Source organism: Rissa tridactyla, chromosome 1, assembly GCF_028500815.1.
Source record: "Rissa tridactyla isolate bRisTri1 chromosome 1, bRisTri1.patW.cur.20221130, whole genome shotgun sequence".
In the NCBI taxonomy this organism is placed as follows: Eukaryota; Metazoa; Chordata; class Aves; order Charadriiformes; family Laridae; genus Rissa; species Rissa tridactyla.
The window spans coordinates 134,219,437-134,233,309 of NC_071466.1; the positions used below are offsets into that span (position 1 = coordinate 134,219,437).

General features: G+C 43.5%; 1 protein-coding gene across 2 annotated transcripts in view; it reads right to left on the reverse strand.

Annotated features, from left to right (window-relative positions):
- LOC128910749 (ephrin type-B receptor 5) overlaps positions 1 to 7,528 on the reverse strand; it is a 74,393-nt gene extending 66,865 nt beyond the window's left edge. Inside the window, exon 1 of one of the 2 annotated variants that reach the window (XM_054204378.1) lies at positions 7,426 to 7,528. The gene's annotated coding sequence lies outside the window, so the exon portion shown is untranslated. Of the gene's footprint in view, positions 1 to 6,868; positions 7,281 to 7,425 lie in introns of those variants that run through there. The other variant, XM_054204368.1, reaches the window with a different exon arrangement.
- Positions 7,529 to 13,873: the final 6,345 nt, after the last annotated feature.

Sequence of the window (13,873 nt, forward strand, 5' to 3'; positions counted from 1 at the left end):
CATTATGTGCCACTAATACGTCAGCAGAACAGAAAAAGTCTTAAGAGGAAAAGGGAAGGCCAAGCGGGTTACAGTAGAAAGATATTTCAGGCTCATAGCATCTCTTTCTAATGCTTGTTTGTATTATTTTTCGTGCCAGAGGTGAAAGCAATAACATATAAATCTCAGAGCTCATCCTGCCTCCTCTGTGTCTCAAAGGCGTATTTATATCTCAGTGTGGATGGTGGGGCTCCCTGCTCTTCTACAGCCACGTCCAACCTCAAAACCAAAGGACTACACCTAAAATGGAGCAAGTACAACACACCACTTCCCTTCCTTGGATACCAATCAGTCTTGGTTGTAACGCAGCAGATCCAAGATGCATTTTCTGTTGGGAAAATAGTCCCTCCCTCAGTTGCTGGTGAGACTGTAATAATCGAAACTAAGAGAGCGGGCTGGGCATCTGGCCTACAGTTTTCAGTCAACTGGAGGATTTTTGTCTGTATATTCCTTTAGGACTTCCTAGTTATATTTTTAAATGACATAAGCAATAGGGCTCCCTATTGCTATTGCTATTGCCGTTCCACAACTTCCTACACTCTACTTAGACCCTTCTGGAAGAAAATATGTCTTAATACTGAACCTGAAATCATCTGTTCTGGGCAATTTGAGCCAGGCTTTTTACTTTAGCCACATTTCCTAGGATACTGTCGATAAGTCTCCTGGGTACTATAAATACTCCAGAGCAACGCTTTTTCAGTCATCATTAAGATAATTCTTTCCAATAGCATGTCAAAAATTCCCTACAGTGTCCTAATCACTTCTGTCGCTCTTCAATGAGCTTCCAGTTCATCAGTGCCATGGCAGAGAAGTTCACACAGTCAAATACAAATAGCCCATTTGCATTAGTGTCATACATTCAGGGATTGTCCAATTTGAACACCACAGGTTTGGAGACCCCCAAGAAAATACAGTAGAAAACACTGGGCTGATCTGCTATGATCTGGGGGGGGGGGGAGTGGGGGGGAGTAGGGGGTGGGGACAGAGAAGCAAAGCCTTTTTCAAAAGAATCATCTAAAAACTAATTTTAAAATAACTTTCTGAGGTTTTAATGCACGTTCCCCCTTCCCACTCTGATTTCTGTTCACACAGCTCTTTGCAACACTATTAGACACTGTGGGCTGGTACAGACTATCAGTCAAGATAAGCAAGACAGGTACAACAACTCCACGAGCCTATTCTGATCCTTTCTATTAGAGTTGTCCAGTAAGTGTTATTTTACCAGAGAGAGTAAAACTTCCACTAGCTTAGTTCTTTAAAATAATTGAACATTTTTATTTTTACTCTGTTTCCAAAGACAGATTTGTTTTCTTTACACCCTGCCACTGCACACACACTTTTGGGGGCAATTCATTAGACAGAATCAAAAGAATCGATTTAGTAAACATTTTTTTAAGCTATTCTCTTCAGGTAACAAGGATCTAGCCACTAATGTGATTTCCTTAGTTGCAGGAACCTGCAGCTCTCTGACACCATCCAGAACCACTTCGAATTCAAGATACGTAAAATTATCCATGAGAAACAAGCAATTGTCAACGCGATTCTTCCAGTCAGAGTTAGGAGGACTTTTGACTGAAACAAGGAGCACAAGTCATACATCATTCCCATTACGTTATTTCACCAAATGTCTTTCCAGTGCCCTGCCTGGGGGCCTGAGCAAAAAGGTGCTACAGTAAGGCTCCAAACGAAAACTAATTACTCTTCAGCATCTGACTCCACATACGTGTCCCGGCAGAACACAACACCAAGACACATGCAAACTACAGAAAATTCCCTCTGTCAAGCCTCTATCTATCTGCAAGATTTTAACAGACCGCCAATTTATACTCACATCAGCACAATTTGTTCTCAAATCATGTGGTACTGCACCTTTACCGATTTCTACCATGCTTACATACTGGAGGAAGAGAAGGCCACTAAGATCCTCTCTGTGCTAGTAATTAAATGAACATTCCTCAGAAGGACTATTCCATTCCTGATACCATAATGGTGGCAGTGATAACTGCTGATATGGTGGCCCCTTTATGAACAACACATGCTCCAAACGGGATTCGCAAACTCACTGAAAAGTGAAAATGCCAGTACATATTTGCATTCCCATTGCTGCTGGCACCAGCTCAAAGCCTACTGACATTAGCAAGGGAAGGGACCATCTGGGAGACAACTACAGGCAAGCATCCCAATCCAGCTGTGCTTCCAGCAGCTTCTTCCTGGCTCAAAACCAAGGAATAATTTCAAACATCTTCCTTGTGCAGAAAGCATTTCAGATTCTGCTTACTGGAATCAAATTGATCCTAGCCATGAGCGAAACTTAGCATTTGGAAATTCAAACAGTTTTATAAACAGTCCAATGTGAATTTCCAATTTGAAATTATTCAAAACCTGCACAGAAATCTCCACAACAATATCCCTCTTGTGACATCCCACCCTCTTCATAAAGAATAGTTAGGAAGATAAGAGTGTTCTGCCAAGGAATCCTGCTTCTATTTGCAGACATCCTCAAGATCTGAAACAACCTGTGGTAAGCCTGATGCTAAAGGCTTCCACATAGGCGTCTGTATTCTACACACTGCCTCTGAAGTGGTCAGCTGGGCCAACTAGATTCGTATCATGTGAGTGTCTTACAGTAAGTAGGAGAGAGATCAGGTCATTTAGGGAGCTTTGAAAGCTTTACAGTAACTTGGAGGAACGTCAGTATGCTAAACCAGAAATAAGTTATAAGGAGTCAGTAGTCCTCAGTCTCTAGCTTCTAGAGTTTAATTACATGACTTAAACACATTGGATATTTTCCAGAGACATGGCACCAAGAAAAAAACTGCACTTGGAAATTGCAGAATCAGCAGAGGAATCATTTACTTGGCAAGCTTGGGGAGGAAAAAAAAAGAAAAAGCCTGTCTGAAAATGAAGTCATGTATGTTTCAATATACAGGTCTGGGCTGGCAAGAATTTCCATCTTAAGATGAACCAAGACCTTAAGGATACAGCCTTCATATGTAAGACTATAGTTTTCAGACTGGATAAGCTGTGTTCTCATAGTATCCAGCATCTTCTCTACTCCCAAGGTAGCACTTTTTTTCTCCTGTCTTAACCGTTGTCGTGTGCATACATGGGCATGTGCATATATGGATGCATATGGGAGGGGGTATGCGCATGTGAAACATTTGAACAAAAATTTTCTTGACAAGCAAGTCCTGAGTAGCAGAAAGCATAGGGGCCTCTGGAGGCATGGAAAATTGAAACCAGTGACTAGAAGAGCTTGACTTCCAAAGCTGCTTCTTTTATCAGAAGTGGTGTCAAGAAAGAACTTCAAGTAGCACCTCCACGACAGGAGCATCAGCCTGCTCCATGGTGACTTTTTAAGAAGCAAGACAGTGTCTTCCGTAAAAAACATTGTGCCAGTACCTCCATAAAGTACACACTTTTTTTTTTTTTTTAAACACCACATGTATTAATAGTACACTTTAAATAAAATACTATTCCTGGTAGCAGGGGAATATTTCTTGAAAGCACAACACATGCTTCTGGGAAGAAAGTACTAATGTAGTTCTTCTCTTTGTTAAGTTTAAAGCTCATTGTATGAATCAAATGCGAGAAGAGCGACAACATGAAATGGCATTTTCTTACTCAGCAGATTTGCTGCTCACATGTCAAAAGTACCGTGGCTGATATGAGTAATTAAGGAGTTTTTATCCTTTTAGGGGTCTATTAACACAGACAGATGCACAGTTGGCATCACTCGAGACAGAGAGCTAGTTTGCTGCTGCACAGTATCTACAGAATTATTTACAAAATCCACATAAATTATACCTGTGCACCCCCCCCGAAGTCCATGACACTGCATGGTAGCCAAAGAGAGCAAATAGGGAGAGATGAGGGATGTCCAGCCCAAGACTTAACAGGCAAAAGCTAAATGATAAGGTTGCAAAGAGTTGGAAGACTGCTGAATTTGTGGAGTCAGTAGCTGGGAAAAGTACGTTAACTATATTGCTGTAAGATGATGGAAAACTTCCTAACAAAATACAAATTTTCCTTTTTTTTTTTTTAAACAGTACGATAAGATATTAATATGACATTAAAACAGGTTTAAGAGAGAACATAAGAGAAAATAATGACAAAATTATAGGAGCCTTATAAGTTTCCTCCGAAAGCTTTAATCAACTTTTCTCTTCATGGAAATGAGTCTTAGCTTTTTGAAAAAAAAATCATTATATGTTTATGACCCAGAACAGCCAATCTGTAATATTCTTAACAAATCCTTTTTCACAATAGTGCCCTTTTTGGGTAATATCACCATCCTTTTTGGTGGCTAAACCACATTATAAAGATCTAGCTTGACCATACATAACAGTTTCTACTTCTTCCATCTTATATTGTTTGTGTGTGCAGTAAACATATGCAACATGGCCACAAAAATGAGAAATAAAAATAAACTATGCAATCCTAAATGTGCTCTAAATTTGCACTCATCTGTAGGGACTTCAGGAGAACCTTCTGCACAGAGGCTGCTGACGAATAATGCATGGATAACAAGGAAAAACAGGTTTTAAGGGGAGCAGACCTATAGAGGGAAGCATTCCTGAAGCCAGAGGAAAAGTATGCATAAATCTCGTAACAGTGCAGGTATCCAGGGAAGAAGAGTTGACCACAGAGCAACTCTATGTTAATGTAGGCACACAAGGTAAGGGGTGAGAAACTATAGTGATCTCTTACATGACTCTCTGCATATGGCACATGCAGTATCAAAGGGGAGAAGAAGACATCTGCACCTGGGCACAAAGAGGAATGTACCCAGTGAATTTGTATAGGCATAAAGACGACAATTCCCAATGGATTGAGGGATTGGCTCTCTTGTGAGACACATCTGCTGGCAGCCTATGGGAGCATGCTGGAGAATACGCAGCTGCCTCCTTGGAGCCACCAGCTGCCTTTCCCTCAAAACACGTTTACACTGTGTCATTGGTCAGCCTGCAAGTCAAATACAGAAGGCGATTACAATACAATAGCAGCCCTGAGCAAGAGAAAAAGAGGAGAAATCTCTCCCTCAACCCCTGCCAAAACCAGCCTCTATAACCCAAGCTGTTCTTGCCACAGATACCAGCTTGGAAGAGCTGAGAACCTCAGAACAAAGACAACATGCCTTTCTGCAAGGTTTCAGTGATTGGAAGAGGATATAATCCTGCTTCATACAAACTCCAATACCCCAAAGTAATGGTATTTCCAAGTATCAAAACACATGGCCATAGAAACAATTCTGTGCAGCTCAGTGCAAGTGCAAGAAAGTCAAGTAGGAGAGAATTCAGAAGACAAGTAAAAACATTTAGTGGCTAGAGGGGCACACACATACATGTCAAGGAATTAAAAACTACACCTGTAAGTTGGCTAAGAGGACATACATGCAAAAGGCAGAAAAGGAAAGGATGCAATTACATGCAGTTATCTGAGGCTTGCCAAAACACTAGCACAATAAACTGAAGTGGTGCAAGGTGTTGAATTTAGGGAATGAACTTCTAGAGAAAAACAGATTATTTTTTTTTTTTAGCACAGAGATCGGGTAACATCAAAGAAAAAGGATGATTAGACTGTGGCTTATCTTTTTCTTTCCTGCTCCCACAGGGACCTCAACACTGGAATTATTTCAAACTGGGAATGAAGACAAACCTAAAAATAGTCGCTAAATCTTGTATTAGTGGCTTGGGGCAGGTGGATCAGCTATGACTAAACGAGAGGTGCACCCACATCCAGTTTCCACATTTCTGATTATAACCTACATAACAAGGAAGGGAGCCTCCCTCGTTCATCCCAGCTGAGGCTGCAGATCCGTCTCTGTAGCAGATGTGTCTGGTGGCAGCTACTCTTCCCACTGTCTTGACTTTGTTGTTTCCATTTGCCCTCTCACTTTCCTTCCTCATCAATCTGCATGACTTGGTATCACTGCTAAAGAAGGATGCCCCTTGGAAGATTTGCTTCCCCATCTTTACTCTATTATTTCTAGAACTTGTGGGGGAGACAGGTGATATTCACGCTTCTCCCCAACTGAATGACTGTGGCAATAGCAAGAGAAACTTCGGAGTAAGTGAAATCATCTCAGTGGATCCACGAAAGGCAAATTTAAAATTACCCATCACAACGGCCCCTCCCACATTCACAGATTTATTTAGCATGAGTAGTAGTAACTTGCATCATCTCCTTGAAAAATAGGTTAACATGGCTTTTCTCTGCAACAAGCACTTATACAGCCATCTGTCCCCCACAAAAGCATTAAACAGAGAAGGCCCACAGAGAAGGCCACAAAGCCTTCCTTGTATTGTTCCACGAGGATTGGGAACCTACACCAGCACACATCTACCCCTGCCTTCCTGCTTCAGAGACTTCAAAAGCAGCATTTAACCACGGCTCTTCACGGAGCTAGAGAGAGAGAAAAAACACGGATAGGAGCAGACCGAACACGCCACGCATGTGTGGAAGATACTGGTTTTGATAGTAATTTCTGTGAGCAGAGAAACAGTGACCCGATTTCAAAAAGCTTTTTCTCTCCTTGCCCACACGCGGCACCTGACAGCCGAGGAGCGCTTGGGGGAGGGTCTTTGATGGGCGCTCCGGGTCCCTGCAAAACAGCCTTTAAACAGCAGACACCAGGGAAGGAGCACAGGAACCCCCACAACCTTAGGAGTTGTAATCCCTTTCAGAAGTATCACTCGTCTGTTCCGTGTCACCCCGCCACGGAGGGCGGAGACCCGAGGATCTCCGCCGGCCACGGCTCTCCTTCCTCAGATCTCTTCGGCCAGGCTCACAATGCCCTTCCCCGCCGGACCGCTCGCCGCCACAATACCTTTTGCAGGACTCCAGCAACACCCCTTTCACTTCCCAGCATTACTCAAGCAGTTTTCGCAGGAGCCCTTCCTTCCCGCTCAGAGCCGTGCCGACCGGCCTCCCGGCATCAGAAAAGTTGGACAAAGACCATTTCCACCGTGCGAGCTACACCATCTTGACGGGCTTAGCGCCACGTCGTCCCTCTCGCTCTGCACCCACTGCCGCTTTGTCCCCCGGCCCCGGGCACAGCCCTTTGGCCCTCGATCGATGCCTTCTACAACTCGGATGCTTGCGAGTAGTTCCGATCCTTGCGCTCCTCTCCAGGCCCTTCTCTGGGAACGGGTTTGTTGGGTTTTTTTGTTGGTTTTTTTTTTTTTTTTTTTTTTTTCCCTTCTCTCCTCTCCCCGCCCAGGATCCCTCTTCCTACAGGAGTCTCTCTTCCCCCCGCTTCCAAGGATCTGCCTTTTCCCTTTCTCCGGGCTCTTCTCGCTCGCCCGCTTTCTCTCTCTCCTCCCTCCCCTCCTCGCCGTGCCCCTCCTCCTCCTCCTCTCTCTAGCCCGTTCCCCCCCTCCCGACCTGCTTTCCTTTGCAGAGGCCCAGCCTGGCGCAGCAAATGGGGGGCTGGGGGTACTGCCAGATCCCACAGGCCGAGGCAGCCACTCCTGTCGCTTCCCCGGCGGTCACCATCCTCTCCCTCCCCCACCCTCCGCCGGGGCTCCTTCGTCCCCCGCCGCCGCGGACGCCCCTCCGCCGGCCGCCGCAGCCGCGGCTCGCAGGGGATGGAGCGGGGAACGGAGCCGCCCTCCTCTCGCAGCAGCTCCGCTGGGCGGGCACCGAGTTCCGTCCTCCGTTCAAGTCTTTGCTGCCCAGGCTCCCTCCCGCTTCCCCCCGCCCCGGCGTCTTTTCAGGCAGAGGGGGGATTTTCCGAGTGGGTCTTCCCTTCCCCTGGCCTGGCCTGCGCCTCCTCCGCCCCGCTGGCGTGCTGCGGCCAGGCTTTCGGTGGGGGTGCCCGAGTGTGGCCGCAAGGCGTGCGTGCCCCCCTTCTAGGTTTGTGCCACCAGGTACAAGTGTGGCAGTACAGGACTCACAGCCTTGGTCAGTCTCTCTTGACATGGTTGAAATCCACGTGGCTGTACGGCGTCTGCTGTTGTTTTGTGGCAGCCAAGCTTGAAGTTAGCACACATGCGCTTGCTCGCAGTCCACTTCCAAACGCTCGCAATTAAATGTCACAGAGGCTAGGTGCTTCCTTGATTCTAGGTACCAACAAAGCTCAACTCAACCAGAAATGGTGTGGCGGGATCAACCGGCACTCCTCAGTTCTCCCAAAGGGCAACCTCAGCTTCCAATGTAGAAACAAAGGAATGGGAGCATCTTTCTGGGTCACTCCCATCTCCTGCTAGTGTAAGAACAAGAGTCAATCTGCAAATGTCACTGGGCTGAATATGGAGGATTCAGGATGAGGATGAGGCATGCTGCATAACCCTCTGATTGCACCTACTGTTCAGTGAGTTACACAGACAAGTGGCAGAAAATGAGGGTACTGTCAGCTACAGTGCAAGCAGAGAGTGCCCATTAGGACCAAATGGAAAATACATCAAAACTCAGTGGCTTACAATTCACCAATACTTGTGATAACACAGAGCAGAATCTGGGGCTTCTGCTGCCAAAGTAACTTCTTCTGGTTTGAAGTATGAGCTTCACGTTACATACAATATCAAGTGACCATGATTCCCTTCAATGTAAAGCACTGTTAGACATACAAAAGCACAAATGCACATATGACACCCCACTGCATGGTAAAATGTATAAACTTCTGCTTAAAAGAAGTACTATTAGCAGATAGTGCCACATCCCAGCGTTTAAAAAGCTAGGGATAGTTTCCACAGAGCACAGCCTTTTTTAGTAGTTCTGTATAAATGCAGAATAACACAAATACCTACCTCTTCCCAGACAGCATAGTTTCTTTCTTAATCCTCTCTGTGGGGGTTCTAGACACCAATTACAACAGACCTCTTTCCTTCCAACTCCCCCCCCCCCCCCCTTTCCCCGACCGGATTCTAAAAGACTAAAAGAAATTGACTTCGGGAGAAATTGCAGATACTCAGCTCCTCTTGGAATCTCGTCCTTACTCAGTTCGGTAGTACGTTTTTGCACATATGTTTTCCTTTCTTCCTCGTTTTAGTACTACGAGGAGCATCTGGCCCCTAGAAAGGAGCAGTGGGACTGTACCATTGCAGCGGGGTCGGGAAAGAGGTTAACTAGCTGCTTTGTTCAATAGCTGCAGAAACACTTCCTCCCCTTTATGGTAATGAAATATTCCCCCCAAAACCTCCTCCTCCTCCTTCTCCTCCTTCTTGTGGAATGAAAGCCAAGCATGAGTGAGCTGCTACTCTGAATAGGGAAGTTCGGGAAAAGTTCCTGTGCTACAGGGAGGCACACATGCACATGCAACATCCAAACCCTCTTTAAACTCTCACTTGGTGGAAGACAAGACAACAGTCAGACCTTCACTAGGGATTAATTTTAAGGCAGTGTTTAAATGTTCTTTCTTCAATGCTGCAGCATTTTGCAATGTGTGCATTTATATCTTGAAAAACTTTTCCAGTTTCTGAAACCTTCCTCTACTAGGCAGATTATCACATCACACCAGAAAAACTCGGCCCTCAAAATGCAAACAATCACAGCCCAGACATGACAGAAACAGAGAAACAAAAGCTCTCCATCCCAAACTACCACGGATGGATCTGATTCTCAGGTCAATCTTAATGTGACTAACCCAGCATAATTTATGCAACAGTGTGGCTGCAAGATATACATCAGCGGTCTCCAAAGTGGGGTGCATGCATCCCAAGGGGTGTGCGAGAAGACCCACTATGGTGCAGGAAGATAATATTAGAACTTCTGTTGTACATTTATATAATTTATAAATAAGTAAATATATGTATATGGGGGGTGTATACTAAAGTTTTTTACCAAAAGGGGTGTGTGATCAAAAAAGTTTGGAGACCACTGAAGCAGACAATCATGTGCTCCAACTTACATAGACATTCATTTTATAGACACAGAATTCCACACAATAGTGAGTTGCAAATACCCAGACACACAAACACATCTCGTAATATTTAAAGCAAAAGAAGAAGGTGCAGTTATTAAAACAATCGTCAGAATAGCAAAGCATAATCCGTTTCATAAATAATCTCCTCACTGTGTGAAACATGTTAGGTCTTGAAGAGAAAAGAGTTGGAATGTGCAGGGCAGGCCACACAGACCAAAGGAAAAAAAAAACCCACCCATGAGAGAATAGCTGAGGAGGATAAAAGGGCGGGGTGAGGCTAACACGAGGGGAATAGAATTTCAAAGGAAAAAGAGAGAAAAAGGAGGGTAAGAGTGAGAGAGGTGGGAGACAGAGGTAGAGAAAGCAAGATACACATAGCAACTATAAAAGACAGACAAGGAAAGAAAGGGATCCGAAGAAGAAAGGGAGGAGCTGGGAACAGCAAATAGAATAGCAAGCAGAGGAAAGAGTAAGAAGGGTACTATTTATACATGAGAGGACATGTTTGACAAGCAGTTTTGAAGCAGAACTATTTTCAGTGGATAAAATCCTCAAGAAGATTTTTTTCAAGGGCAGATGTGTCGCTTCAAAAGTCTACAATAGCACATTTTCCTTCACAGATTTCTGAAAAATAATCATACAGATGCCATATGTTATGGCCTCATTTTGTTTGTTGATGTGTTTGGTGAAGTACAAAGGTATTTTCTCCCTAAGAAAGCCCCGCATAGAAAGAGGACAAGCTTACAGAAAATTAATAAGAGAGAACTGAAGACAATTTAGGGAAGTTCAGAAGTGCAAAAGCACTGAGGGGCAGCCCCAGGTGGAGTGTGAAAGACCAGTCCCTGCAGCTTCACAGTCTCTACACTGGCCCTCGGTAGCCATTAGTATAGAGTCAGGCATCTTTTTTGTTTACTTTTTAATCTTTATTACAAATAATTAGATTTTCTACAAGTAAGGAGGCGTCATATGGGTTTAAGTTCTGCCTTGAAATAAGCAGTGTGTTTCTGCTTACAGAGCAGACTTGTTCTCCGCTTTGTTCCTTCTCTGCCATCACTCACTTCTGCTTAAAGCATTGTTTCCTGAACTCTAATGGAAATAAATCTAAACCAAAGAGAGGAAAAACCACAATCTACATTAGCCAAATATGCACCCACCTGTATTTTTAATGACTATTTTTATTAAGTATTTGTATCAGTTGTTATGAAAATTCCCTTCCTTAACTACTGCATCAACCAGTCTTTATAGTATGACAATGTATTAACTTTGTTAATAAATATATATATATATTAGTTCACATTATACACTGTATTGTCAGAAGGTAGTGAAATTTTAATGAAGGTGTTATCATTGTTCCTGCTTAAGTAAAAGAAATTAAAGGACAGCCCGGTCCTGAAAATAAGGACTTTGCTTCTTGGAAGCTTGACATGTCCATGAAGGATAAAGGATATCTTGGACAACCAAGATAACGCCACCATCCTATCCCAAATCTTTGAAACCCTCACAGCATCATCTGGCTTCATAGATAAGTAATTTTAGCAAGACTGACTCCAGGAACGTCTGGACAACAGACAAGCAGCAAGAATGCTGCAAAAAATATATTTGCTTTGCAGAGTTTTACTATGATTAGTAATTATTAGTGTGGGTGTTAGTGATTAGTCAAATCATGTAGTACCCAAACGTTTAAAGGGTGTAAGAATCATGTGTAAAACCACATTCAGGTTGCCCCAATTCAGCTGAGACACCTCATGCACATTAATTAATATTTACCCTTGTAATTCTATACTTTACATCCTAAACTCTCTCCCCAGTTGGCATGGGCCAGTTGCAAATTTTCATGACATTCTCAAAGGTGGAGAAACAGCTAGACTTGTGCCAATTCACTGGAGCTGCAGTCTAAATGTCTCTTTATCTATCAATTTTCTAGCAGTCTGCCTATACAATCCAAGTGTTTTGACACGCTCATCACACAGATTGAGTGCTAGTGTTCATAATGCTAATACCCAGAAGGAAAACCAGTCATTTATGCTGTGGACCGGGATTTGGGGAACATTTAAAAGGAGAAATAGCTGCCTGGGAATTCATGACTGGTTCTGCAGCAAGCCTAGTTCCATGCTGGGACTGGGCACTTTGAGTATATTTAGTCATTTCTCTGTAGACCTGCAATCCAGCTGGGGAAGTTCAATATTGGCTGCTAGCTTTTTACCTGAATGCTCAGACCTAATAAATTAATTTGGAGCTTCCTGGGATATGAGACACTACGGGGTTTCTGAAGCTGCCAAAGGGGGAAAGACTAAAATTCATGAGCCATACAGCCATGGGTCAGGAATGGAAATGTGCAGCCCTAAGTGAGGAAGATGTATATTTATGTAGTGCGTGTTGTTACTTAAGTCTTATGAACTTCCTAGAAACTATGAATGTACAGGTATATTTCTTATAAAGGTAGATGTATCTCTTGCTGTCTTCTCTGTATTCTATCAAGCACCTGGGACTAGCCTTTTCTACCTGCTGATCCATGTTGATTCATGTTTCATACTTCACTCACTTCCTTTGGAGATATGCTGTGACCCCGGTTCTTGACTAAGTATGAGCTTTCTAATTTCTGCTGGATTTGTGAACAAGAACTGCAAACTCCTGTTGGAATAGCATAGACAAAGTACCACTGCATTTTTTTCAGTATTGTTTGTTTGACTTGCAAGGAAGAAGGGCTCAAATAAACTGCAATTATCCTAGTGTTTTGCTGCTTCAATAAGAGTGTTTGGAAGTATTCCATACTTAAAGCAGTTCTGTGCTAGATTCAGGTGACTGTTGCTCATCTGAAGAATGACCCCGGAAAGCTGCATAAGATTTCAAAAAGCTTTGCTTTCTGTTGCATGCTTATGCTCAAGCCGAAAAAATGGATCAACAGTTAAGTAGATGTGAAGGGAAGTTACATTTCTGAAGTGCCCTGGGGTTTAAGCAAAATTGCCCTGCTAAAAAGATCCCATAACATGCAACTTGTTCTTGGAAGCCCAGTAGAAAAATAAGGACAGTAAGTTACTGGAGCTGAAAGGCAGAGCAGTGAAGTTTTAAACGCTCTCAAGAAGCTGCAAGGGAAGGGAGCTGAGGTTCTGTAAGAGAATGTAAGCTCCCAACCGACTGTTTCTCTTTGGCTCCCAAACTGGGCAGCTTGCGCCACCCTATGTCAAAGTACAGGGTCTCTGAGCCTGCTCAAGGTTATGGTAAGGGATTACATAAATAACTGCAGATTCAGTTTAGCTCTGGGCTGAAAAGATGAATAGGAAAGGAGAACTACAAAATTAGTTTGGATTGGAATAAAAATCTTCTCTTTCTGATAGAAAAAGAATGTGGGAAGTGTTAAAGCAATTCATTTTGTTTAGCATGAAACACTCACTTATTACTGATTACTTATTTCAGGAGCTATTCAGAGAAGGAAATGAATGGCTAGATACATAAAGCTGCTGGCAGAAGAAGTGTTTCATGGACAGAACAATTCTGTAGCCTGGCAGTTCCTGGGTCCCAGTCTATAGCCTCCGTGCCAGTTTGTTCCCCAGGGAATGCTTAATTACTTGTAAGACATGGAAACATCTCAAGAGGAAACATTAATTTCTCCCTTCACTCATTCCACCTCCCATGCACAGACAGGCATGCTCAGGAACCTGGTGGTGACAACATATTTGTAGAAAACAGTTTAAAATCACCGTAGTGCAAAATGGGAACTGCTTTTACGGCTGTTGTCCCACAGACATTTCAACTCCACAAGAATACGAGCCTCTACTGAGATAGAAAACCTTAGGCTCTCTTTTCTCTGCCCTGAGATGTATGTCCTCCTCACCTTCTCTGTGCTGACAGCAGAGATTTGTGCAGTGACCTGGATTAAGGAACTGATCTGGCTGAAAACTAATTCAGCCAAAATTATATGTAAAATTTTGGAGTACGTGTAGGAAACTTTATGGACCTGTACAAATGCTA